General features: G+C 52.7%; 1 long non-coding RNA gene across 5 annotated transcripts in view; it reads left to right on the top strand.

The window, feature by feature from the left end:
- Positions 1-23477, top strand: part of LOC108444750 — a 33995-nt gene extending 10518 nt beyond the window's left edge. Inside the window, exons 1-3 of one of the 5 annotated variants that reach the window (XR_001859414.1) lie at positions 13019-15594; positions 18992-19157; positions 20052-23477. This is a non-coding gene — a long non-coding RNA (uncharacterized LOC108444750). Of the gene's footprint in view, positions 1-13018; positions 19158-20051 lie in introns of those variants that run through there. The other 4 variants (XR_001859412.1, XR_001859411.1, XR_001859413.1 and 1 more) reach the window with 4 other exon arrangements.
- The last annotated feature ends 264 nt before the right edge of the window (positions 23478-23741 follow it).

The following is a 23741-nucleotide window of genomic DNA, read 5'->3' as shown; positions in this document are numbered from 1 at the left end:
ACATTCTCTTTTGGAGTAGTATGTGCAGCATTTTTTTCTCAAAAAGGATATAAGGGAAATAAAGAAATATGAAGAAAGGCCTTAAGGATGCCTGGGAGTAGAGTCTGGAGGCATGGTGAGGAAAGATCAGGAAAGATCAGATGTCATGGTCACATAAGCTTGGAAAAGCTGAAGGAAGGTCATAAAGGTCCCAGGAGTCAAAGTATGAGGTGGAGAGAGAGCTGGCATCAAACTGGAACAGTGAAATCATGTTGAGAATATGTCCAAAACAAGGAGGAGGACGCCTTTGCCTTCATCAGGCACTGCCCAGCTGTGAAACCCTCGGCCACAGGCTGGGGTAGCAGCCAAAAGCACTAAGTGGGGAAAGCTGCACCCACTGATGTTGAGTCAGTCTGACACATCAACAGTGGGTGAGACAGAGCTTACCCACACCTGAGCTCCTCTGCTCCCCCCAGTACCTGCCACCTTCACAGCAGGGCCTGGGGCTCCTCCTGCACTGTGAGCTGGCAATTCTTGGCCTGGGAAAAGGGTGAAGGAAGCAGGATACCAGACCATAAGGCTGAGCTGAGCTGAGCAAACAGAGGCACTTTCTGAGATGCAAAGGGCCAGGCAGGAAGCTGCGCCCTGGTGCTTTGTTTTCCATGGGCCGCACTAGCTTTGAGCTGCCAGCCAGAAATGCTGCCCTGCCTGCTACTGCTCTCTCCACTGTGCAGCACCTTCACCCCTCCCTGACTTTTATGAGCAAGGATTGACCAAGTTTTCCTCTGTCACATTGACAAATATCTTGAGTCAGGAAGAAAAAGAAGCTGAACCTGTCTCTGCATTGCACACTGGGGTGATGTCATAGGATCATACAATCAATGGTTTGGGTTGGAAGGAACCTTGAAGATCATCTAGTTCCAACTTCTCTGCCACAGGCAGGGATGCTACCCACTAGATCAGGTTGCTCAAAGCCCCATCCAGCCTGACCTTGAACATTTCCAGAGATAGGGAAGTGTTACGGCTATCTGGGCGGCAGATGCTGGGTGCACAGCCTGGTGCTCCTGCAAGGAGAAGGAGGCACTGGGACAGCAGGACTCATCTGTCAGGGCAACACCTGGCCTTTGGCAAGTGGGAGGTTTTTTTGTGCAAAGCCATTTGCTGCCTATCTGGCCAGCCCTGCTGTGACCCTGGAGCAGTGGCAAGAGAGCTCAGCATCCTCCACAGCTCCACACCAAAATCCAGTCCCCCCAAGGTCCCTTCTTCCCATAGTGAGCAGCCTGGCCAGCACCTGTGCCTGGCACCCTGCCACCTGCCCCAGTGCTGCCATCCTGCACGCGAGGGCCAGGGGCAGGGGCTGGCCGCCGGCATCGCTCGCCCTCCAGGGCGCGGGCCTGGGGTGGGATTTGCAGAGATTATGCCGGAGGAATTACAAAGGAGCAGACTTTCCCACAGATGCTTCAATTGCTGCTCTGAGAAAGTGTGTGAGCTGAGGCAGGCCGCCTGCCTCACGGTGCTTTGGGGAACGCACAGGAACAGCACACATGGTTTTTAATAATTAAGTAACTTTAATTGTCCTGGGAAAGCAGCGCTTGCCTTGGGGCACTCTGCGCAAACTCATAATTAATGTTACCAGGAGAGATTATGGGAAGGAGAACTGAGAAATGATTCACTTTTGCTTTTTAAGCCTCTCCGTGTTAAAGCTGTATTATCCCCTGGTTTAAAGCCTCATTTAGCTGTGAAGAAAGCCAGTGTGCTCGCGGGGGGAGGTGGGGGGAGGAAGGCAAAGCACCCTGACAAATTGCAAACAGCCGCGCCAGGCTCCACCACCAGCCCTGGCGGGATGGGAGCCGGCGGCCAGCACAGCTGGGAGCATCCCGGGTGTGCAGAACAGCACCGTGGTGGAGAGCCCAGAGGAGTGAACGATGCTCATCACCAGCCCGGGCCCGAGGCTGGCATGTGTGTGTAATTCCCACGTGCGCCTTCTTGCTTGAGGGCTCCAAAGGCAGCTGCCAGCACAGGAGCTGCCAGACAGTACCGGGGCAAAGACTGGTCTCTCCCAGTACCCCCAGTAGTGCACCAGAGGGCCAAATCCTGGGGAGGCTGAATTTGGCAAAGTGAGAGCTCCTCTTTGGAGTCAGAGGGTGACAAGCCCTTTGTAAATCCGATTTATTCTAAGTAAATAAAATTGGCATTTAGCCAACCTGGCTACACTCCTCTGCCACAGCCTGCTCCCAACCCTTCAGGGACCAGTGCTTTCCTGTGGCAGCATGTCACCTGTCTTGACCTGGCAGCAGGCAAGCGATTCTCCAGGACACGCACGGCAAGGGCGGACAAAGTCTCTGTGTTGGGACATGCCTCAAGCAAGCTGAGCCCCCCGGAGCTCCTGGCCCTCCTCCTCGGGCAGCTGCCTGCCCCTGTGGGTCTGCTGAGCGGGGGGGATTCATTCAGCTCAGCAGCAATGCTGATGCTGAGCTCCAGCACAGCCTGAGCCCCACGGGGAGCCCAGTGGACAGGCACTGCCGGTGCGGCACAAAGAGGTGGGCAGTGAGGGAGGGATGCAAATCCTTCCCGGGGTGTGCAGCGCCTGGGATCCATGGTGCTTGCTGGCGCATTTCACCCACTTTAAAACCAACAACCTATTGGACTGGAGCGCCTCTTTTCTTTCTTTTTTTCCTTTTCTGTTTTTTTTCCCTTCCGCCCAAAGCAAATCATTGGACTCACGCAGGACGCAAGGTATTTTACTCTATAGAAATCCTTTTTTCAGGCAACTATGTCAAGAATGTTTTCATACTTTGGGCTGGATGGGAAAAAAAAGGGCTTAATCCCCTGAGATGGTTATTTCTCTGAAAACAGACATGCAAATGCTGGACTTGTCAAACCTTAAAATGTTTTCTTTATTCAGGGAATTACTGCCTGCCTGCTGAGCCCGGGTAATGCTGACAGGCTAAGCCCGGGGCCTTGGCAGCAGAGCATGCAGAGTGTGGGAAAGGGCGGCTGAGGCACGCGCCAGATAAGATCATACAATAAATGATACAGCCCTCCGGAGCACACGGCCACTTTCGTATGCAAACAGGCCTCCCTGTGCACACACACACACACACACACACACACACACACACACACACCACACAGAGGCACTGCCCGGGCAGGAGGCAGCACCTTGCTGCACGCCCAGGCAGACGCACCTGCACACGCATGCACACGGCTGCAGGGCTGGCAGGATGCAGGGGAATGCAGGGGTATGCAGGACAGGTTTTGCTTAGCTCAGTGAACATCCCAGGTGCTGGAGGAGGGGAGATCTTCCCAGTGAGCCATGGTCTGGCCAGGCACATTCCCTGATCATCCTGTCATGCCTCAGTGGCTTCCTTTTGGTGCTGCTGGTGACCACGTTCTTGCTGCATCTGGGGCATCGTGGCTTGCACACCCTACAGGAGCCTTGTGAGGAAAGGAAAATCATTGTCTAATAACTTGGCTAGTTCTTTCTTCCACCCGTGGAGTAAAACCTGGAAATAGGACTCAAATGGCTCAGAAGGTGACAAAGATGATCCAAAATGCACAGGACTTTTAGTTGCATTCTTTTAGCTGTTGTGTTGGTTTGGACCTAAGTGAAGCTTTTTGGTACGCATGCCCGGGCCTGGGCAAAGCAGCCACATATTCTGCCCTCTGACAGGGATTCATTTCTGAAGAGAAGCCAAGAGCATGACCCACTGATGGGAGCAGCAGGACTGATGGTGCCGTGCTCCTGGTGCCCATGGAGGCAGCACCAGCCTCCCCCCAGGCATCCACAGAGCCCTCACTTGAACCATTTTTGCTTTCTTTGCAGTGTGCAAACCTGATTCAGCCGGGAGACAGCTGGCATGAGCCTCCCTCAAGCTCTAAGTGTGGCACCTGCACATTTATTTTAATGACGTGGTGCCTGGCAATCCGTAGCTGGCAGCGGAGAGCCACCGTCATGGGTCACAGTGCTGGTGGGTCACACAGCCCGCCACAGCTAATGACCCATGTGCTGGGGCGGGAACAATGGCTCTGAGCTACTGAGAGTGCAGCGAAAGCCACCGTGGGAGGGAGCTGCCACGGCAGCAGCAGCAGCATTTGGAGCCAAAACGGGCTCCCTCGGGGAGTCAAGTGCCACCCCATAGCAGTGCTGGCACCAGCCCAGGCCCCCATGGGCTGTCGATGGCCATGGTCACCCTTTCCTGTCCCATCACGGGAGCATGTCCTGCTCTGTGCATCACTAAATTAATCTCAGTACAGCTCCTCCTAACCTGAGCTTAGCTTTTGACAAGGTTACAGTTGTATTTTTAGGGCATGAAGGAGCCTGAGTGTGGGGGCAGAAGGCTGCTGAGCACACGAGGGGTGGCAAAATAGGTGGCTGGTGATGGATGGCTGCCCTGTGCTCCTCCAGAGCCCTGCACACTCACAAATCACAGCTCCTCACTCCTCGCTGCTCTCAAGGTAGCTGGGGAAGGGGGAGAGCCACAGTGGGGGGGTCCTGGCGTCTTACTCCCGGCTTAATATGGTGCATTCACACAGATAATCTGTCAAGGAAAAAATGAGCCAACAAGCTATCTATTCTTGTCTGCGCTATTTTCCCATGTCAGAAACAGGCTGGGCTGAAAAATGTAGGTTTCCCCTTTCATCTTGCCTTTCAGAGCCCCTGAACAAGATGCCTTTCTTTGCCAGCACTCGCTGAGGAGATTTTGCCTTGAAGAGCAGAAAAAGGGGCTTTCTTTTTCTTTCTTTTTCTTTCTTTTTCTTTCTTTTTTTTTTTTTTTTTTTTTTTTTTTTTTTAAATTATCTGCCCATGCTGGGTCTGGTAGCTTTTATTTTCCTTGGGAAGGGAGGGTGCCATGCTGCTCTCCTCCTTGAGCTCCCACTGTTGTTACGGTTTCCACCAAGCTGAATGAGGGATGACAACAAATATTTCCCTTCCACATTTTATTTTTGACATGAAAAGAAGTATCTGGGAAGGCAAAAATAACATTTCCCCAGGTGGGAGGCCCCAGTGAGCGTGAGACAAGTGATGAAATGCTGCTGCATCCTCCCCTCAGCTGTGTGATGCCAACACATCAGTGCTGGACACTCAGCAACACCCATCCTTTCACGAGTGCCACCACCCTGCTGTGCCTCTCCCCTCCATACCCACTCCCCATCCCAGCTGGCTCCAGCAGGGATGCATGTCCCTGCTAGCCAGGCATGCTGTGGTGGAGCCTCCTCTCCCCCCTATCCGTGGGGCAGCAGGAAGCATGAGAGGCAGGCAGAGGATCCGCACACCTCAAGTTTACAAGGCAGTGGCAATCCTTGCTGTCCTCTGTCTGGGCATCTTGGGCTCACATGCCCTTTTCATACGGTTGCTTCGGTCTAATAAAAGCAAGAAATGTGTTTTTATAGGCTTTGTGGTCTGCATTTTTTTGCATTATTGCTGGTTTGTTCTACTTCAGTGACTGGCGGTGGCCACCAGCTCTCCAGCCATGTGGGCTGTTCTGCTGGTGCTGGGCTGTGTTTGTTGATTTATGGAAGTGGTTTTCAAAAAATAATATTTGAAATGGCCAGGTAACAGCCAAGTGCAGGGAGAGGACATATCAGCAGCACTCGTATAGCAGTGATCCAGCTATCTGGTTTCCTGTAAAAGCAAATACTTTAAAGGGTCTTAGGCTGTTCTGCTTCCTTCACAATTTTGAGACTATTTTGAGAATTTTGAAAATTGTGGTCTTCTTTGCTATGGTTTCCCTGACCTGGGGATCACACATGGCAAACAAATAAACCCTTTCTGAGATCCAATTAGTGGTGCCATTGAAGCCTACATTTTTTATTGCTTTTGTATGTATCCTTTTGAAAGAAGAGGTGGATGCTCTTCCCTCCTCCCAGTGCAGAAAAATGCAAAGTCAGGCTCTATCCCCAAGACTTGGAGGAGCCTGTCCACTCCAAATATCAGTGCTAGAGACTTGGTCCTCACAGCCAGCTGTGACACATGGTCTTGCTCAACTTCTTTTCTCCTCAGCTTTTCTTGTGTGAAGATGAGGACAAAGAGGAGACAAAGCTCTGAAAGCAAATGCTTCTTCCCTGGAGGATGTCTAAGCAGCCTCCAGTCACGTGTTTGGTTCCTGTCACCCGTAATGAGGACAGGGGAAGAAACTCCTGCAGGGAATGCTGCAGAAGAGATGCCCAAAAGCTCAGGCTGCCATGAGCTGCAGCACCAGTGCCTGCCTCGCCTCGCTGGTGTCTGAGTGCAGGGCCAGCACCCACACCCACCAGAGAGCTGTTGGAAGAGCTGCAGGGCCAGGGATGTGCTTCTCTGCCAAAATGTTTCTAAGGCAGGGCTGCTGGAAGGAACCGCAGGGAAATAGGGATCAGACAGAGCAGGCAGCTAATTGGGAGGAGCAAAAATACATAGGTAAGATAAAAGAGAATGTTTGCATTGTCTGGAATCCCCAGGCCATCCCAGATTTGCCTCCAGCTGTTTGGTGAAAAGCCCTTTCCAGCCTTTGAGAAGGTCATGGTTAGCCTGGAATCAAACAAAATGAGCAAGCGAAGGCAAGAGGCAGGGAGGAAGGCATGAAACCAGCTCCTTGGACTTTTGGGAGGACTGGGAAACTTGTAAATTCAATTGCTTGTGGTGGTGTAGCACTTAGATTGCCACAGCTTTTGCATGACAGTACTGAGACCCCACCTAAGGCTGGAGCTGCTCCAGGCTCTGGAGAGAAGAACCCATGGCCTGAATACACAAAACAGGAGTGGAAACAGGCAAGAGATGACTTTCCCACAGGCAGAGTGGGGCAGAGCTGGAGCTGCCATCGTCCCAGTTAAGGCCACGGCCACCAGCTGCCTTATCCTGGGGGCAGGCTCAGGGCTCAGCTGTGTAAACTTGTGGGGACCTGGGCAAGAGCTGGATGAGCCCAAGGAATTTTTGGGAGCTCAGTGTGCCATGTCAGTGGGAGCCTGGCAGGGCTTTGAGACATGACAGTAGGGCAGAGACATCTGGGCAGCGTAGTGTCACTACCAGCTCACTCAAGTCCTTGTCCTTGCTGCCAAGCAGAGTACCTTGGGATGTGGAACACTGCAGTCCTTCTTAAACCTCAGCCTGGGAGTCTCCCCCAGGACAGAGGAAAAGGGGGTGGCAGGCAAAGGGAAGGTCATCCTTAGCCTCTTCCTTCCTCCCACCAAGCTGGGCAATGGTGGAATGCAGCAGGAACCAGGATGTGCCTGTCCTTGCTTTGGGCTCCCAAATAAAAGGGACTAAAGCCACAGGTGCTCCATGGGAATGAGCATTGCAGCCTGTGCAGGGTTGGGAAACTGATGTTATCACAAGGGAGGGTTCACCTCAGCAGGGAGGTGAGGAGCAGCCCCCCAGCCCAGCCCCACAGCCACTGCCCCAGGCCCTCTGCCAGCTCTGCGGGATGGAGGCCCCAGCGGGGGCGGGCTGGGAACCACCGGGACTGCTCCAGCAGACGGGGCCAGTGCAGGTTGCAGCACACTGTGAATCACCAGCCCCGTCACGCAGCCGGATCCTTCACCTGGCAGCAGCTGGGTACACCCGAGTACACCTCTCACTTCCCGACACAAGGGCCTTTCCCTGGGCTAGGGCAGGGGCTGTACAGTCTCCTGGCTGCAGGGCAGGGCTGGGAGCAACTGGACTGCTGAAGCCCTGGGAGATGCTTGCCTGGGCCTCCTGGGAACCTGCAAAGTGCTTCCATGGGCTTGGAAGCTCTGACCCCAGCCTTCCCCCATGTGTGGAATGAGGTTCTGCAGTCGGCACAAATTCAGAAAAAATACCCAATGCATGTGAATAAAAGCTTATGTGAGGGAAAACATTGCCTGCAAAGAGGGCCCAGACCCTGGGCAGCGGTTCCTTCACTGCCATCCTGGGGAGCATGTGGGAAGACCCTTCTTTTCCTGCACCAGGATCTCATTTGACACCTCTCTGGGTGCTCTGTCAGGCTGCCCCAGCACCCACTGGTGCACTGGGACACTGCCAATCCTCTGCACTCCCTGCCTGGCTCCCTGGGCAAGCTGGCTAGCTTGCCTGGGAAGTGAGGCTGCTGTTTGGCAGGAGCAACTGTGCTGCTCTCCAGGCTCCAGTGCTTCCCCCAAGCACCAACACTGGCCCCATGCACACCCCACCTGTGCTCGGGGGAACGCCAAGGGACACGAGGGCTGCTGGGGCAGTGTGGGCAGATGCCAGTGCCACGGGCAGGGAGCGTGGGCTGCTGGGCACCGTGCCGCAGGCTGGGCAAAGCCAGGCAGACAAAGGGGAGCCAAACCCCCAGGGAAGGCTTGGATCAGAGCCTGTCCCAGAGTGTTGTGTGTCCCCCACAAAGCTCCCAGGCTGGCTCTGCCCCCACCGCTGCCTTCTCCCTCTGCGGGCAGGGCTGGTGCCAACGTCGGAACCTGCTAATCAGTAGCTACAGCAGCCGCAGCCTCCCTCAAGCCTCCCAGCCTCCCTTCCCTCCCTCCCGCCTTGACTGCCGGCCACGGCACAGGAATGTGTGAGAGCCATGTGTCACTTCTCCAGACTGTGGGAAAGTGCTGCTCCAGTGAACTCACAGCAGCTGCCCTGCCCCAGCCCCAGCCCCGGTTTCCCCTAGATGAAGGGTGTGGGGTGCTGAGAACAGGAGCAGCCACTCGGGGAGCCAGGAGCTACCCCCATGCCGTGCTCTCACCACCTGGCACGTGTACAAAACTCTGTGTCTTCAAAGCTCTGGGCAGACAATGGCCCCTTTCAGGCTGTGTGGTGCCTGCAGCCGGCCAGAGCCCTGGCCATGGTCAGCCTGCCTGGTGTGGGCTCATGAAGGGTGTGGGGTGCTGAGAACAGGAGCAGCCACTCGGGGAGCCAGGAGCTACCCCCATGCCGTGCTCTCACCACCTGGCACGTGTACAAAACTCTGTGTCTTCAAAGCTCTGGGCAGACAATGGCCCCTTTCAGGCTGTGTGGTGCCTGCAGCCGGCCAGAGCCCTGGCCATGGTCAGCCTGCCTGGTGTGGGCTCGGCCCTGGCTCCAGCACTGGACATCCCTGCCCACATCTATGAGAGAAGGCAGACGATGCTGCGTGCTGGGGGGGGATGCTCTTGAACCCACATTCCAGCTGCTGGGGGAGCAGCCAGCCCCCTTCCTTTTCTCTAGCATCCTCCTTGCCCACCACAGCCCTTTTGGGTGTTGCAGTGGCCATCAGCACAGTATTTCCTGGAGGAGCTTGGTGCTGGAGCTTCAGCATGGCCCTCAGCTTTGTGTGGAGGGGTTGGCTGCCTTGCTGTGGGAGCCCCCACGTCTGGCAGCTCTAAACTCACACAAAAGCAAGACCTAGCTGAATAGAGGGTGGGGAACAGCCTGTCCCTTTTTTCCCCCCAACCCCCTGCCAGTGGATTAATTGCCGACCCAGGGAGCAGGAGAGCCAGGCTGGGGCTTGGCAGGAGGGCAGCAATGCAAAGCACTGAAGCAGTGTGTTCAATGGTTGGCTGGTGCCTCTGTGCCTGCTGCCAGCCCTCCCCAGCTTCCTTCTTGCTGTGCTGGCCCCAGCCGACCAGGCTCTACAGACAAGCACCTATTTCTGCCCTCATTTTCATCTCCTTCTCCTAAGCCTGCCATGGGCTCTCATTAAAGCTGCTTGCTGGGGACTCATTAACTTGGCAGGCTCAGTGAACCTGGATCAATTAAAATAAAGCTCCTTAGCTTCTCTACCCTCTGCTTTTCTGCAGTGTTGCCCCACTCTCCTACTCCTGTCAACATCCCAAACCAGCTAGAAAAGGACAACAGTCCCTGACCTGCAGCGTGTCCTGGAGGCGTGCTGTCAGTCCCAGGTCCATCTGTGCCATAGCTCCTGGCCCAGGTTAGCACCAGGGACTCTTGGGGAGCACGTTTGGTGAGAACCTCTTCCACAGGAAGCCACAGCTCTCATTAGGGTGGCCGAGCTACTTGTAATGGCATAAGAAGGGTAGGATGGCTGCAGTCTGCAATTGTGCTATCGACATGCCCTTAGCCCCTGCCAGCACAGCTGGCTGCAGTGCTCCTTGATGGGTCCAGTGCTGACCTTCTGCCTGCAGACCCCCAAAACATCTCCCACCTGGTCCTCTTAAAGTAAGAGTGGTGCTCAGGAGCAGAGCCAGCTCCCCAGGCTCCATGGTGCCCAGGATATGTTGCTTGGCCAACAGCCATGCTCAGATTCACCTGAGACCTGATTCCACAGCTCTTGATGTATTTTCTCAAATGTTAAGATGGGTCCATTGTCAATGATAGCTTTAAGGAGTGAGAAGAGAGGTAGACTTGCTCCCTTTTTACCAAAAAAATTACCTGGATGCTCTGCAGCCGGTGGAGGGCTGGAATATCCCTGATAGTGCCTTACTATTGACTTCTTAATGACTCCAGTTAGCACGTTGTGCACCTTTTGCTATTTCAGAAACTTTTGGAGAGCAATGCTGACTTATCTGGTCAGAGCTACACAAATTCAGAGGGACAGGCAGAAGCAGATCTCAGGCTTTCACCCCCTTCTAAATCTGTTGTCCAAACCCAAACAAACCAAAGCTCTAATAAAATTAGCTTGGAGTCTTTCCTGGGTTGCATCCGTGCAGACTGGGGATCTGCTGCTGCCAGATAGACAATGATATTAGCGGGTACAGAATGAGGCCAGGGGGTGTTAGAAACCATGGGCCAAGTCAAACACTGGATGCAAATGCTCCCAGGCTCTGGGAAAACCCTGACCCAGGCACTGACTGGACAGCATGGCTAGGGCTTATCTCTGCAAATCGAGGACAGCAGTGTGGCCTCTCTGGCTCTCGACTGTAGATGAGCTCCAGCACAGTGAGAAAATCTGGGGCTCCAGCATCTTACTGGCACCTTTTTCACTGCCTGGCCACAACTGTGATGGCTCACATCCTTTCTCACTGCAAGGGCAAAGTCTGATGTGTCACCTGCTACAGACCCAGGCTGTGTCCACCCTGGGAGCAGAGGCAGACCCTGATTGCAAGATTGTGCCTGCTGCTCCCCTACTTGACTGCAAGTATCCCCACACGGCCTCTCAAGTGGAGAAAATATTTGCTGTTGGCATTAGGTTTAGACCTAAAGTCCTTGCTTGAAAGCCCTTGACTGGGGACAACTCACATGAAGAGGAACTGTGCTTGGAAGCTCAGGGTCATCATTTTCTCCTTGCCAGAACCGAGCAAGAAAAGCAAACAGCTCCTGCAGCCCTTCTCTGGTTTGGGTTTTGTTATACTTTCCAAATGCATCAGTCAAATATTCACGAAGGATCAGCCAAATTTTTCCAAGGCTTACAAGCTCAGTTCCAAATGAGCCTTGGCCTTACTGATGCTCCACAGAGGTCTGATTGCACTGGCAGGAGGAAGAAACATGGAGTGTGAGGTTTAGCGGGCCCTGTGCTATGGCAGCTCATCATCTCTGCAGTGTTGGTCCAGATCCTTTTTAAAGGCAGACTGGGCTGCCCTTGTTGCTCTGCCTGTCCCCAGTGAGTCACTGGAGCATGGATCATACATGTACATAAGTGCTAATGACCGTGTTTATGTCCCAGGTGCATTTGCTAGGCAACAGTTGACTCTCATATGATGCACAGGTGGGAAGAGGGAATTACCTTGCTTAAACCTCTCCTGTGTTCATGGAGGTGCCCAGCAGCATCCAGGATGACCAATGCACCATCAGTGACCAGCTCTGCCTGGCCCAGCTGGACAGAGTCATCCCACAGGAAAGGCACTGGCTGTGTCCTTGTGCCTGCTGAAAGCAGCCTGCAGTGTCTGCTGAATGCTCAGAAATTAGGGGCAAGAAGAATGCAGATGATGGGTAGTTTTTCTGATTCATAACTCAGGAGTTTCAGGGTGCTAGAGGTTGTTGGGAGCTCTAAAGATGAATTAACTGCTTTCCAAAATTCCTTCTCAGGGGACATCTGAGTGCTTTCTTAGCAGTAACACCCATCCCCTACCAGTGAACTAAGAAGTGGTGTGCTGTGCATGCGAGGGCTGAGCTACAGCACAGATATATGATGGAGCTGCTGGCTGCCCCAGTCCCACTGCTCTCCAGTGTCCCCTGGCTGGCTTTTACACAGCACTGGTGCAGTGTGTGAGGAGTCCTTCAGCTGTCTGCATCACCCAGTGCTGGGGTGATTTCCAGGATGCTCCTGGACACTCCTCTGTGTATGGGGCCAGGGGTCCCTCATTGCTGCCATGCAGGCTGACCCTGCTGCTGAAGGCACAACTACAGCAGCACAGAGCACATCCCCACAGCTCCCTCCCTTCCAGCCAGCTGGGAGGCAGCAGGTCTGGCAAGCAGGGCAACAAAAATACCATCAGGGGATTGCCAGCAGGCCGAAAGGTCCAATAGCTTCCCCTCTGCTCTGACCTTAGCTGCTGAGCACTCGAGCGAGAGGCTTGTCGGGATAACGTTTCTCCTCGCTGCTGATCCCTGCTTAGCGGGCACATTGCTGGGATGGCAGAGCCACCCTGACCTCTCAACACTCAAGGCAGCCCACGCTCAAATTCAGGGCACCTGCTGCCATAAGGCAGCTCAGGAAACCTGGCCAAGGGGCTGTCACACTTGGAGCCCCCAGCAATGGGCCCAAACCCTCTGACAGCAGATCCTGCACTGCCATGTGCAGCATATGGAGTACAAGAGGTGGAAAGCAGGACAGCAGTCCCACAGCCCCTTGGCTACCCTGAGCTTGCAAAAACCAGGAGCCCGATGAGGCACCCATGGGTGCTCGGTAGGGTATGGAGATCCTACACATGGGACAGAGGTGTCATTGTGCCCTGAACTCCCATGCTGGGTTGCTGTCTCCAAGGGGCAGGTCTTGTCCCCACACCAGAAGAAAGGGACTGTCGTCATCCTCCAGCCCCACAGGTTTCCCCAGTGTCAGCACTGTGACACTGTGAGCCGCCTGTCACCACTGGCCCTGTGAGAGGTCTGGGGGTCACCATCACTCTCCCACCATGACAAGGGAAAAGCAGGATGCTTTGACAATAACCCAACACTGCCAAGTCCTGGAAGCTCTTGCTGCTTTGGAAAAGGAGGGACTTGAGCTGAACTGATGAAAAAAGAAGCATTTTAGCCAGAAGTTTTGATTTTTAAAGTATTTCCCACTCCAGTTTCTAATTTAAATTCAAAAGGGAAAAGCCCTCAAAATGCTATCTTTAAAAAAAATCTGGTTTTATTCAAATTCTGGTGTGATGAAAATCAAAAACTCTTTTTGAGCTTGAAATCCTTACCCTAAAAACAAATGTTTTATGTAACAACTACATTTTTAATAGCAGAAAAATTTAAACCAAAATTAGTTATTTGATGCTAAGCTTTTATTTTGGTCAGTCTCTGGTCCTATATTTAATCTGACTCCATCAAGGATGGGAAAAACTTCAACGGTGAGAATGACAGCAAGCACAGGAGTGGGGCGTGGAAGGAAAGCCAGGACAGCTGGGCTAGAGCTTGGCTACCTTCAACCAGATACCTCCAGGGGAAGGCAGGGGAGGAGGAAGACTTTAATAATTAGTCCTGGGCTCCCTGGAGCATTTCCAGTTTGCAAATTACCACTGCTTTATTAGGCTCTAATTCAATCTGCTCCGGGACATTGCTTGCAAAAGCCTTTTTGAAGAAGAGGTGTGGGAAGCGCCCCAGTGTGGGGCTCATGCATGGCCCGTGGTGGCACACCCTGGATGGTGCCTGCCCTGGCTGGGTTCCACCCCCGTTCCCCATCCTTTGCAGGAGAGAAAAATGTGACTCCAGCGTTGCTGGAGATCCCTGACTGCATAAGTGCCCTTGTGGCATGATAAATCCCACAATGACAAGATGTGTATTTGTTAGTGTGTGTCTATAGGATTAGGTTTGCTGGAAATCGGGGTCTTTTGGGCAGCCTGGGCACTGGTGTCTGGGTGAGGGGCGGGGGATCCTGCTCTGTGCTGGGAGAGGGAAGAAGCTGAAAGGATAATGAAGTGCCATCAGAGCTGCCCGTGCTCACAGCCCAGCCCAGCACCAGCTCAGCAGCCCAGGCGGCCCCTCCCTGCTCCCCGCGGGATAACCCAAAAGCCTCCCAGGATCCCTTCCCAAGACCCTCTAAGTGGAATAGTTTTCCAGCGCTGTTGGTCTGGGATCACATCCATACCCCGCAGGGAGGTTTGGCTTGCACAGACACACATGCACACACAGCCTGCAGCCTTGTGCCAGTGGGGTCCACAGCACCCCAGCCTCCCAAAAACTGCCTCCTTCTTTTAGCAGCTGAAAAAGTAGTCCCTAACTAAAACACGGCAAGTCTAATTTTTGGGTGAGAGCCCATGAGATGGGCAGAGTTTGACTCAAAACCACCCATGAAAAGTGTGTGGTTGGACATTGCCACCCCCAGAGATGGTTTTTTCCTATAAGCGTGACCCCTTGGTTTAAAGCTGGATGATTTTCATCAAAGGAGAGAAGAAATTGAGGGAGATCCTACAGGAGGACTAAGAAAAGGTGCCAGACTGAAAGACCCTGCCCCTAAACCCTAAAAAAGGGTTAGCCTTGGCTCTTTCCCCCCACTCATGGCAGAGAGCTCTTGTGCCTTCTGAGTTCACTTCTGAGAATGAAACGCTCTGGCAAACAGGGTGAAAGGAGAGGGTGGAGAAGAGGGAATGAAGAGGATGAATGGGAGGGATCCAGCCCTGTTCTTATCTGATTGCTGCTGAGTGAGGCATGATGAATTCCCCAGCAACAGGTCTGTTTTGTCAGAAGGCCTCTTATCAGATGGCACAAGCCCAGTGGTCTGGCCATGGCCATTAATCACCCATCAGCAGCTCTCCTCCAAAGAGAAAAGTTTTCCCCCTCCTTTTCCCTGTTGGCCCCAAGCTGCAGCAGGAAACTTCCACCCAGCCAAAGCCCCCCTCCCCCCAAGGAGCACAGGAGATGGCCCCATGATGGGGATGGTGGAGACCCCACACCCTTCAGATAAGGGAATAGAAGTGGGTGTGAGGTGTGGGAGAGCAAACCACCCCAGTCCCACGAGCCCTCTTCTCCTCTATGTTGAGTGCCCGGGACACAGTGGCAGGGACATACCCCCGGGATCAGCTTGGTGTCCATCCCTGAGCTGGGAACATCCCTGGGCCGGAACAGCAGGGTGATGGGGCACCCCAGACTTACCGACAGCCCCCCATTGTCTCACCTTTGCCACCGCAGCCAAAGCTGCAGAGCCTCTGGCACAGCATCACTCACACCAGGAGCTTTGGGGAGAAGGCTTGGTGGCCAGTTTGGCTCCCACACCAAACCAGGGGCCCTGGCACCCCCCTCGCCTGTGCTCCCTAATCCCCAGCCTGCTGCTCCACCCTCCCTGCACAGCAGCTGCCGGCTGCCTGGAGCTGCACGGGGCTCTCAGCTCGCTCCGTTTTCTCACGGTGCTTGTCTGCAGCTGGTGGCAAGTCACAGGCTCTGCGAGTTAAGCTCTGGGAAGCCCGTTTTTGTTTTATAACCTGTCTTTCCTTGTCTTTCCTAGGTTAGCTGGAACTCAGGAGCACAGATTACCCCAACCTCGGGGTAGCCATGAGAAGCAACTTTAATGCAAAGCAATTTGTCAGAGCAAAGGGAGAAGATACAAATGTGCATGTGTGTCATCTTGTAATGTATGTGGGCATATCAGAGCCCCAACATCAGGGTGGCCCCAAAAGGTGGGAGGATGCCTCATGATCAAAGATATCCCTCTGCCTGTGTGACAACCCCTTGCAGCACCTGGACTGTGCACAGCCCCGGACCGCATGGGGACACCAGTGGGCTGCAATCCTGCAGGGCTGCAAACTGCTCCAGTAGTGAGACTGTCCCCACATGTCACCACGATGGCAGACAGGAGGGAAATGCTGGATACCAGCTCAAACGTGGACACAGATCAAATCCAGGCAGGGGTAACCAGTATCTCTGAGGCATCCAGGAATGAGATTGGTGTTTGAAAGGCAGCAGAGGTGAGAGAAACCAGGGGAGAGGGAAGAGGGGGATGCTCAGTCCCATCTGGCCACTCAGCCAGACCAAGAGTGACCAGAGTCCAGCTTTTCCAACCGATCCACAGAGACACCCTCATGCAGCATGCAACTGCCCCTGTAAAACCTCTTGGAGGCTTGGAGCATGCAAAGGTGAAGTTGCATGAAGGAGGCAGATGGGGCTGTTCTTGGGGTCATGCTGCCTGGAAGCAGAGCAGGAGTGCTCCTGTTCCAGTGCTCTGCAGGATGCAGCTGGAGTGAGACATTTGCCCCTGGCCCTGGCTGCAGCGGGACTGAAGGCTGGAAAATTTCAGTCAGGAGGAGAAAGGAGGGGTCAGTGTCAGGAGCTGTCTGCGGTGGGTTGGTGTTCTCTTACCTCCCTCCACGGCCACGCCAGGGCTGCCGGAGGAGCCGTCTGCGTGCTTTGGGTCTGGTGCCATCAGCATAAAGGTGACATTTGTCCCTTGGTCACACTTTCCCCATGCCCAGATGGTGCAAAGTCCTCACTGTCCCTGTGTCAGCTGAGGCACAGAACAGGGATGCCAACTTGGCAGCTGACAGCGAAGCCAGACGTGGGGGGGTGCAGGCAGGGGGTTGCCATGTGTGGCTCGTGCTTCAGGGAGCTGAGCACAGTCACCCTCCCTGGGAGATTTTAAAACTCGCTGTCTTTTTTCACAAAGGGGCCAAACAAGGTTCTTCTGTCCCCTGACACTAATTTTTCTTCACTCTCTTCTGTGGGACCTCACATGAGACTGCTGCAGCAGTGGGCCACTGTGGAATGGGATTTTTTGTCACACTTAATGGGAGGGTTACTGCCAGAAAATTCAGCCTGGAAAAGCAACAGTCTTCCACCCAAGATCTGACTGAAGGTGAGGTCCATCACAGCATGGTGGCAATCTGTTTGCTCAGCTCCTGGAGCATCGTGGGTTGTGTCAGTGAGGCCAGCACTGGGCCCCACTGTGCCATGCCAACTTGATGTCACAGGAAGGAAAAATACCCTGAATGAGAGCTCATGGCTGTGAGTAATGGAAAGCAGTTTTCTCTTGTAATGCCTGGCCATAGAATGTCAGATAGATGTAAAAGTTATAAATACATCACAGAGCAAATAATTACAGCACGGCACTAACTCCTTGCTTCAAGAGAGCTGCTGATCTCCCTGGGCACCGCCCAGCCCTGGGGAGATGAGCCAAGAACAACCTGAGGATGGGACATAAATGTGTGCAAACTCCTTTTGCTGGCAGGTGTTTATCTGCTGCCTCCAGCAGTTTGGGTGGGTGCTGGTGCTTGCAGGGGATCTCAGAGCTGCCATTGCTGAGTCTCACGGTGACATAGCTGAGCGTGGCCGTGCTGAAGGACGGTGTGTGCTCCATGGTGTGATTAGCCAGGTGAGAGCCAAGGGCAGACACATGCCCAGCTGCGCTGACTGTGGGAGGCGGCAGCCCGTAAGGTTTTAGGGGGAGTATGTTCTCATAGCAGGGAACTTCTCAACACGTGGGAGGAACAGCCTCCTCTCAGCTGTACAGCAGAGCACCGTGGATGGGGTTGTCCATGTACCTCCCAGTGAACATGCATTGAAGGAGAAACAGGAAGAGTCCAGATGATCTCCATCCTAGCCACCACTATGCAAATGACACTGGCACAAGGACTTAGGAAGCTCAGCATCCCCTCAGTACTGAACTGATGGATGCAGCGTTCCCAAAGCAAGTGCCTGTGGGTGCTCAGGGGGAGCAGCCAGAGCAGGGTCCTGCCGAGGACCAGCACTGTCAGAGGGGCTGGGTACACTGCCCTCAGTGCCAAGAAATTACCCTCTGATTGCTTGCCATTGTGGTGGGATGCCAGAAATTTCCTATATATACACACACACACACTCATACATCTATACATGGCTGTAACAGTTGAAGCAGACCCCAAACCCTTACAGAACATTCCTGAGAAACCTCTTGCTTCTGCAGCGCCAAGACTTCAGAGCATGGTTTCAGAGCTCCAAAGGTACGACTCAAGGGTGAAACACAAGCCTAGCATGGAATTCCTGCAGCAGGGTTTCACAGAAGGGCAAGATGCAGAGGAGAAGGAGGGCTCAGAGGAACAGGTGCAGGCAGTCTTGCAATGCTTCCCTCTGTCTACAAATACACCAGTGGAAATAGTGAGAGGAGCAGAGAGCAACGATGCAATAAATCTTTTAAAAGAAACAATAAGAGCAGGACAGCTGGCATAAAAAGGAGCATGTTCCCCTGGCTACCAGTGGCTTTAGGAATGAAAAAAGTGGAGTGAGTGAGGGACAACATAGTGGCAGGGTAAGAGCAAAGATCCCAGAGAAATTTAAATCCTGGGATCCTGAGAAAGATTCCCGGGAAAACTGGGTGCTTTTCGAAAGACTTGGAGGAGAGTTAGTCTCTGTCCAGAACACCGTTTGAGGAAAAGAAATGCCAGAGATTGTGGTGCGTAAGCTAAATACTGAAGGAAGAACAGCAAAGAATACATAAACTTTTGGGTGTACCAAGGAGGGATGGGAGGAGAGGGTGCTGAGTGAACAAGTGTGGAGGAAAACCACCCATCTGAGATCATCTGTGTGCTTTACAAATTGGTGTTTCTTCCCAAAACTCATGGGGTTTATGCCTAACCTTCAGTCCCCAGCACCTTAGCCAGAGAAGCACCACTCTAATACCCAGCTCCAACCTTGGCTCAGTGGTGTCTTGGACTGAGTGTTTATTTCATAATAATCTGTTTTCTTCTCTGTCCAGCTGTGAATTTGTTACTATTTAATTTCCTTGCCTTACCCTCTTGGTCTGGTATTGCCAGAGACTCTAACACAGGATCCTGTGCTTCCCCTGAGTCTCCCCTTCTCCTATTCACAGACCCTTTCCAACATGAAATGAGAAGCAGCTTCCCCCCAGGCTGTCCCTGTGTATGCCTCCAGCTTGTTCTCTTGGCTACATTTCTGCTGAGGAACATGCTGGAATGCTAAAGCTGTGGTAATGAGTAACACACTTCTTCAATGGGACGAAGCTTTCTGAATGCACTGTGCTTTACAGCTACCATAAATAATGAAATCAGTATTTGTAAACTATACTTTAAGGAATCCATTCTTTTCCAGAGATTTCAAAAGCGTGTCATTTTCCATATTGAGAAGTTTGCCAGTTCATCTATTTTTAGAAATTCTCACTCTACTGATGTGGTCAAGACAGTCCTTAAACAGAAAAGGATGGCTGCACGCCTTGAAGGTATAAACAGCCAGACATGTGATGGGAAATGCTTCAGAGGTGAGCCCTGCAGACTCCTAGACATCAAAGTTGTTGGGTGGTGAAACTGCAGGGACAGATCAGTGTGCGGGCTGGAGAAACAGGCACTGAAAAACATCTTAGAAGTTACTTTTCTTGGAGACATGAAGAGTCCTTAAAATAGTCTCATGTCCCAGGAAATGAGACAGATCCTGCGGAAAACTGGCAGTGTGGCCTCAGCCAGAAATGCACTTCCTTGGAAACCTTAATGTGTGTAAACATAAAAGTGGGAGGAAAAAGCAAAAAACCTCACAAGCAAGCTAGGCTGCCTGTGAGGCTCCTCTGGGCTGTGTGGCTCTGCCAGAGCCACCAACTCCCTTAGATGGCTTCTCTTGCATCCCCCCATCCTCATCCCTCAGCCACAGAAGAGCCCTGAGGGCTGCCTAGGGGGCAGGGGTGACCCTGCCCTGAGCAGGTGCAAGCCCCACAGCTGTGATAAGGGAAAACAGACCCAAACCTGAAGACCTCCCAGTATTTGATAACTCCCGAACTTGGTAATGTTATGGATACAGCTGACTGTGATCCTGCCATTTACCCTGCCTCCAGTGCAGCACAGCACGATGTAGTCAGGCTGCTGGGACTTAAAAGTTCTTTGAGGCCTCTATTCCTTACTTGTTAAGTATAACCCAAATTTTTACTGCACTTAACATTTCAAAGATGCTCAATTTGATCAATTTCCTTCCTGTGTACATGCTTTTTTTCTATTTAAAAGCTGCTGATTCTTTTGCTTAAAATACATGCATATATTTATTTGGTTACTAGATAACAAAACTGGGTCATGCCTTGCTGCTGCAGTCTTCTCATTTTGATTAAGACAATGGACTTCAAGTATTTCTCTATGTATTTAACTTAAAAATTCTTGCCTTTATCTTTCAGTTTTCAGGCCCCAACTTTATGTTCCCTGCATAGAACACCAGCTGCACAGAAGGGGTGTTTCTCCCACTCCACAGTGAGACCTTGTCCTTGTTTGAGATACACCGGCCAACCCCCATGGGAAGGGGTCGTCCTATGTAATTCCAGGTCCCCTCTTGGCCATAGACAGTGTCCTGTCTCCAGCTGCAACTCTTCTTAGGTGCTCCCAAGAAACATGACAAACCCCCTGGCTGCATAGAACCAGTGCCGCTTTTGGACTGAAGGAGCTCCCTGACTCTTGCAGGTGCTTCGATTATCTTTTCAAACTGCTCTCTGCAAAGCTGTGCCCCTTTTGCCTCTCATTGCAGGGCTTGCCTGGCCAGGTCCTTCCTTTGGCCTCTCCTTGTATCCCCACATTCCCCTCTGGGAGCCAATTTCAGCACTGATCACTGTATCCTTGCAGCTCTCCCATCCTGATTGCTCCCTCTCCAGACTCCTTAGGCCTGAGCTGGGGCTTGGACCCAATGTGACTCCCAAGTCTTCCTTTGAGCCATGACTTTCCTAGGCACCCCTGGCATCCTGGGCTGACCATGCATCTGTTGGGAACCCATTAGGACTGGGTGTGACCCTGCAGCCAGGTGTGACCCCCTTCCTGGCTGCACAGGGTGAGGTGTACCCCCTATTGTGCTTTCACACACCTGGGAGATCAAGCAATGGTGCTCAACACTTCGCAGGTGGTGACAACCCTGCACTGTGGACACTGGGCTTCTGTGGCAGCATCCTTCCAGCCCAGGCAGGGGCAGAACTCGCACAAGGGTTTGCAGCTCCCCTTGCAGAATTTGCCCCAGCTCTGCTCTGAGCTGCCTGTTGGGACAGGAGGCAGCAACACACAAACACCTCCCTGCATCCTGTCTTCCTCTCAAATCTGGCTTTTACAAACCATGAGACTCCGATCAAACCTGGCCCTGCTCCAAGGTTCACGCAGGCAGTGGTAGGGAGGGAGAAGGAGGGAAGCAGAGAGCAATCCATAACCTTTGGAGCACTCTTGAGAGCAGCTGTCTGGCAAATGTCAAGCACTGTCTAGGGCTATTTTGGGCACTTTATTTTTATAAAGGATGCTTTGAGGTGGGGGAAGGGTGCAAAGGAGGTTTTCTCATTGCCAGCACCTTAAAGAATAAAACCCTGGGGAGGAAAATTCAAGAACCCTCCTTGGTCATGTGGCCAATGCCACATCCCATTGGAACATCCCTGGAGGCTTTCAGACACGCAGATTGGAGAAGGGCCTTGGCTTCTCTTGTGATTGGAGACCTCCTGGAGGAGCTCAGACCCCTTGAGATCCAGGGTGAGGATCATGGTGTGGACATGCAAGTACCCTCCCTGCAAGGGGGATCAGCACCCCATGCGGCCCAGTCCCAGGAGGACTCTGGGGTGAGAAACCACCAGTTTTTGAATGTTCCTCCTAAGGAGTCTCATAAATATCCTCTTAATTATGGATGTTTTCCACTGCTGTCCCATTGAACCCTCCAAGCTCCCAAGAGCCCTCAGACTCCTTCATCTGCAGCAGAGCCAAGACCCAGAGCCAAGATATTACACAAGAAGGAGTAGAGCATCTGAAAGATCCTTGCCTGAAAGATGTATGGAACATAACTGGAGCATCCAACAGAAAAGCATTCTTACTGACAAGAAGGGATGTTCTTCCACAAGTGGAAATTGTTGCAGAAAATCAGTGTGTTTGTAAACATTTCTTCTGGTGATCCTGAAGAAAAAAGTAGTTCTCATTTGTAATAATTGGAGGCTTCAGTCCCTCCACAATATGTCTCTTTATCAGAGACAAAAGTAGCATGGAAGTAGGAGAAACAACCCCTCAATATTTTTTACTATAAAATGGTATGTGGTGTGTTTAGTGTTTTTAGACTGGATGATCCATTTTAGAATTAAACTGGGATCAAACTTGCTGCAAGGATCTCAGAGCCTTCAGTGGCTGGGAAGATGTTCTCTTAGTAGCCCAAGACCAGGAACCACAGTACCCATCTAAGTGAGGAAAAAAGAAGGAGTGGGGAGCTACAAACCACTTCCCATCCCAGAAAAATGCTGGCATGAATAATCTGAAGCAGTTTTGTGAGCATCTGGAAGTTAGCACAGAGATGAATAATACCTGATATAACTTTGTCAAGAATGAGACACGTCAGGCCAATTTAATTTCCTTCAGCAGCAGGGTACAAGGAGCCCACAGATGGCGAAGCAGTGGTGGCTGTGGGATGGGGATGCTGTGCCTCCCTTGCTGTAGGACAGGGAGCAGGGCCAGGCAGGGTTCTCATGATGGGTGCAGAGGGAGCGAGAGGCAGCTCTCAAAGGCTCACTGTGGGGCTGGAAAGCCGCTATTGAGCACTCCCATTAACAGCCAGCACGGAGAAACAGAGAGAGTATTTATTAAATTTGCATGCCACGAAAGGCCAGGGCTGCAGACAGAAAAAGGATTGTGGCAAACTGGAGAAACGGGATGAAAAGCTGGGAGGAGGCTGAGGAGGAGGGGAGTGGCGTGTTCCTGCAAGAAGGGGGCAGGGGAAATGTCTCCTGGGCTGCTGCTGCCTGCTTGCCACCTCTGCTGCAGCCTGGAGCTATGGAGGCAGCCTCAGGAGGTGCTGCTGACCGTGCAAATGCAGACAGGAGAGGTTCCCGTGCAGCCCTATGGAGTCTGCGGTGCCTGGGCAAACACAGGTGACAGCCACCTGTGGGCACCCACCACATCTGGGCAGGAGTGGACTGGACGAGCTCTGGCACATGTGATGTGCCATGCAATTTATACACCTTTAATTCCCAGCGCTGTGGTCTGAGCCATTTCTGTATTAAATTTAATCAATTTAACGCGGGAAGCTGTCAGCACCAGCTGGGTGGCCTCCCTTACGGATGGTAGTGCAGGTGGGGTTAAAACCAGCAGCAACTCAAACCCTCCTGCACTGGTCCCAGGAAGCTTGTCCCTTGCAGGAAGGGAAGGCATGCCTAGGAACAAAACCCTGGTAGCCAGCTGCAGCCAGCTGCTTTCTGCCAGTGCTGGGATAAGGTATGGCTTAAAGTGAGCTACTGAAGGCCACAGCGAGAAATGAAACACAAGTAAATACATCTCCCTGCAGCCCCTACCTGCAATGGGAAGAGGATGCTGAAGAGGGGATGAGACTGCAGGAGAGCTGGGCACTCCAGGGCTGAGAACCAGTGGAGCTATGGGGCAGCTGCCAGCCTGGGCAGGGATGTCTTTCACCCGCAGCAGCGTCAAACAGAAACGGAAAAGAGTTAACTTCTGTCTTTGTCAGCCTGTGGAGCCAGAGTGGAAACAACCCCCCAGATCCTGTTTTTCCGTGCTCTCAGAAGAATGTAAACCTTTTTAAACAAACCCCAAACTTCTTAGCAAAGGAAAAATAGAAAGAAAAAAATAAAGCAGGTCCAAACTGTTAATTTTTGTCAAACCCCAGCAATTCAACAGCAGAGAAACCCAGGGCGGGGGGGAACGGACGGACTGAGACCTGCTGACAGTTCAGCTCCCTGGTGGGATGTGACCCCCTTCTTGCCACCCAGAGAGGATGTGACATCCCAAAACTGTCCTCCCCCAGTCCCAGAGCAGGGGCCAGACACATCCTGAGCCGCTGTGGCCCCACGAGGGCTCGTGCCGAGTGCTGGGAGCAGGACCCCAGCTCGGCGACAGGCTGGGGTCAACGGGGG

Source organism: Corvus brachyrhynchos, unplaced genomic scaffold (genome assembly GCF_000691975.1).
Source record: "Corvus brachyrhynchos isolate BGI_N302 unplaced genomic scaffold, ASM69197v1 scaffold221, whole genome shotgun sequence".
Taxonomy (NCBI): Eukaryota; Metazoa; Chordata; class Aves; order Passeriformes; family Corvidae; genus Corvus; species Corvus brachyrhynchos.
This window is presented reverse-complemented; position numbering and strand designations above follow the sequence as displayed.